Here is a 4,661-nt window from a genome sequence, read left to right as displayed (position 1 = left end):
GAAAGTCTAAATGAAGGCACTGGCAAATTCAGTGTCTGGTGAAGACCTGCCTCCTAGTTCATGGATAGCCTTCTCCCTGCTGTATACTTACATGGTGGAAAGGGCTAAGGAATTCTAGGGTCTCTTTTATAAAGGCACTAATTCTATTCATGATGGCTCAACCTTCATGACCTAATTATTTCCCAAAGGCCCCACCTCCAAATACCATCACTTTGGGAGTTAGGGTTTTAATATATGAATGGTGGGGGGAGTTCACAAACATTAATCCCTAGCAATACTAGTATACACAACATTTTAATAATGATATCTTAGTTATACCACCTGCTACAAGAATATTTGGACTTCCCTCCTTCATGTCTTTAAGTCCTTCTAAAAATGTTATCCATTCTACCACCAACAACATAGCATTTTAATATAACTATGCAGTCTATGATTCAGATTTCATAATACTTTCTTGCACAAGGGTGTTTTAGATTCCCAATTCCCTAACTGGTCCCAACCAACCTGTATTTACTTTCTATCAAGCTGGGACAAGAAAAACTTTTCCATAGATCAACACAGATCCCAAAAGATATGGACTCTTTGGCACTTCAAATGTACCTTTTAAATGCCAATAAATTGAAGACAAAATCATGTACATATAGGTACTTACAGTTTTTTCTACTGTGATGATCCATAACTTTACTCAAATTTTCCAAGTGGTTGATAACCAAAAAATTTATGAAGCATGTAGGACATGTTTTGGTGCCAGGTCGATATTTACTCAGCATATACTGTTCCCATATTTCCTATGGGCAAAAATCAATGACTGGTTGACTGCCTGAGGGCCTTTTCCAACGGCAGGAATGTGCTGGACTCCTGAAGGACAGATTGGGAATGTTGGGGAATTCATATCTCAAGAACAGCCTTCAGCCATGGGAATTGGTAAATGAACACCCCAGCTCCACACCCCTCAGATGGGACAACTCCAAGACTTAGGCTACACAGTCTTTCTGGATCTCCCATTTGGACTGATGCATTATCCAGAGTCAATCTACATATCAACATACCTGCTGTTGGCTTTTTCCATGGTTATTTCACTTCCCCACCTCCCTACTTGTGTTTCCTGGAATTATATTCTAAATAAAAACGTGTACTCACACTGTACTTCAGGGTCAGCCCAAGTCAAATCACTACTCTACTGGTTCACCATATAGGTCATCCATCTTGGCTATGCTTGGTTCATCTATACTCTAAAATCAGAGTTCTGATAAATAGGCTGAGTTTTGGAGTGCCGAGGTGGCCCAGTCGGTTAAGCATCTGACTTGGTTTCAGCTCAGATCATGATCTCACGGCTGCATGAGTTCAAGCCCCAGATTGGGCTCTGCACTGGTGGGGCAGAGCCTACTGGGGATTCTCTCTCTCTGCCCCTCTCCAACTTATGCTGTCTCTGTCTCTCACAAAATAAATAAATAAACTTCAAAAATGGGTCAAGTTCTATATTCATCCTTGGAAACCTATATGTGTTTCACTTATCCCTCCTATAATGATTACATTAGACCCTGTTAACAAAAAAACACCCTGGAATGCAAGGATTTCGTCAGAAACAAGGAAAAGCTTTATTGCCATGCAGTTTGTAAACCATATATACAGTCTTTGGCTGCTAACTGAAAGTACACTCCAAAGGGGAAGGATTAGGCTCAGAGTTAAACATGCAAAACCTACAAGTTCTGTGCCCTTAATGGGGACTGGGCAGACTCAGTCCCAAACTGCAAGTTTCAGCAGTATAGTGGCAAAGAGGTTAGAGTTCACTATTTCTGGTAGCACTTTCAGGATGTGACAGCCATTTGAGAGCACGACAGGATGTGTTGCAGGGGTCTTTTTGCAAATAGTGCTGAATTTTGTGCAAGCTTACCACCTTAGGCTGTGCTGACTGATTTTGTTCCTCATGGTCATTCAGCCTGATTAAAATTTTTAGTTCTTTTTCCTTTGACATGAGAAAACCCATTCTCTCTATTAGTTGTTACTAATTATTGGGTCTTTTGTTCTAACCCTAGATTGTATTTAACCTCACTATATTCCATATCACATATAGGTAGCTTATGGAGAAAATGCATTATTCTTCCTAATACCTTAGATTTTTGTGCCTAGCATCGTACCACATATGATTATCTCAACAGGTGCAGAAGTGCTTGACAAAATCCAACATCCTTTACTAATAAAAACTTTCTACAAACCAAGAATAGAAGGAAACATCCTCATTTGATAAGACATCTATGAAAACTCATTGCTAACATTATATTTAATGGTGAGAGACTGAATGCTTTCTCTTAGGATCATAAATAATAATCATGTCCACTTACAACTTCTACCGTACCAGAGGGTTTAGCCACAACAAGTAGGTAAGAAAAAGGAGCAAAAAGCACCCAGACCGGAAAAGAGGAAATGAAACTGTTTCTATTTCCAGATGACATATGTTGTATATATAAAATCCTAAGGAATCCACTGGAAAAAAAAAAAAACCTAATGAAACTAATAAGTGAGTTCAGTCAGGTTGTAGGATATAAAATAACATACAAAAATCCATTGTAGGGGCCCCTGGGTGGCTCAGTCCGTTAAACTTCTGACTTTGGCTCAGGTCATGATCTCACAGTTCCTGAGTTTGAACCTCGTTGGGCTCTGTGCTGACAGCTCAGAGCCTGGAGCCTGCTTCGGGTTCTATATCGCCCTCTCTCTCTGCCCCTCCCCAGCTCATACTCTGTGAGTGTGATAAAAATAAATAAAATAAATAAATAAATTTTTTAAAAACCAGTTGTGTTTTCATATACTAGCAACTTTGACCTATGGGCAACTTAACATTTCTGAGTTACTCTTTCCTCAAACAATCAGAAAATGAAATTAATAAATCAATTCTAGGGGTGCCTGGGTGGCTCAGTCTAGCATTCGACTTCGGCCCAGGTCATGATCTTGTGGTTTGTAGGTTCCAGCCCTGCATTGAGTTCTATGCTGACAGCTCAGAGCCTGGAGCCTGTTTCAGATTCTGTGTCTCCCTCTCTCTCTCTGCCCCTCCCCTGCTCGTGTTCTGTCTCTCTCTGTCTCAAAAATAAATAAACAAGAAAAGAATTTTGAGGAAAAAAAAGAAATCAATTCTATTTATAACAATATCACATATGTTTTACAATAAATTTAACAAAGAAATTTTAAGACTTCTACCCTGAGAACTATAAATGTTGTAGAATGAAACTTAAAAAGACCTAAAGAAATAGGAAGACGTCCTATATTTATGGGCCAGAAGACTTACTATTGTTAAGATGACATTTTCCCAAATTCATTTATAGCTGACAGGCTGAACCTTTAAAATGCATATGGAAATACAAAGAGCCTAGAATACCCAACAAAATCTTCTCTTTTTAATTTTTTTTTTTTAGAGAGAAAAAAACAGGGTGAGAGTGGCGGTGGTGCAGAGAGAAAGGGAGACACAGATCCAAAGGAGGCTCTAGGCTCTGAGATGTCAGGACAGAGCCAGATGCAGTGCTGGAACTCACCAACCATGAGATCATGACTTGAGCCAAAGCGGGATGCTCAACGGACTGAGCCACCCAGGTGCCCATACCCAATCCAATCTTGAATAAAATATCAAAGAATACTTAGACTTCCTGTTTTCAAAACTTATTACAGAGCTAGAATCTATAAGACAGCATGATACCTGCATAAAAAAATAGAATCTATATTTAAAAATAAAACAGACAGACTTGGGGTGCCTGGGTGACTCAGTCAGTTAAGCATGTGACTTCAGCTCAGGTAACGATCTCATGGTTCGTGGGTTCAAGCCCTGTATTGGGCTCTGTGCAGGACGTTTGCTCAGAGCCTGGAGCCTGTTTCCGACTCTGTGTCTCCTTCTCTCTCTACCCTTCCTCTGCTCATTCTCTGTCTCCTTCTGTCTCTCAAAAATAAATAAATGAAAAAAAAAAAAGACAGACAGACAGACTTTTAGATCAGTGAATTAGAAAAGAGACTCCAGAATAAACCTTTACTAAAATGTCATTATTGCCCAAAGCAATCTACGCATTCAATGCAATCCTCATCAAAGTTGCACCAGCATTCTTCCTGAAGCTAGAACAAACTATCTTAAAATTCATATGGAACCACAAAAAAAACCCAAATAGCCAAAGTCATATTGAAGAAGAAAACCAAAACGGGAGGCATCACAATCCCAGATTTTAGCCTCTACTACAAAGTTGTCATTATCAAGACAGTATGGTATTGGCACAAAAACAGACACGTAGACCAATGGAATAGAATAGAGAACCCAGAACTGGACCCACAAGTATATGGCCAACTAATCTTTGACAAACCAGGAAAGAGTATCCAATGGAAAAAAGAATGCCTCTTCAACAGGTGGTGCTGGGAGAATTGGATAGCAACATGAAGAAGAATGAAACTAGACCACTTTCTTACACCATTCACAAAAATAAACTCAAAATGGATAAAGGACCTGAATGTGAGACAGGAAACCATCAAAACGCTAGAGGAGAAAGAAGGAAATAGCCTCCTTGACCTCAATCGCAGCAATTTCCTCCTGGACACATCTCCAGAGGCAAGGGAATCAAGAACAAAAATGAACTATTGGGACCTCATCAAGATAAAAAGCTTCTGAACTGCAAAGAAAACAATAAAAAAAA

The sequence above is a fragment of the Suricata suricatta genome, chromosome 5 (assembly GCF_006229205.1).
Source record: "Suricata suricatta isolate VVHF042 chromosome 5, meerkat_22Aug2017_6uvM2_HiC, whole genome shotgun sequence".
Classification (NCBI taxonomy): Eukaryota; Metazoa; Chordata; class Mammalia; order Carnivora; family Herpestidae; genus Suricata; species Suricata suricatta.
The sequence above is the reverse complement of the archived record's forward strand: the minus strand, read 5'-3'. Positions refer to the sequence as shown.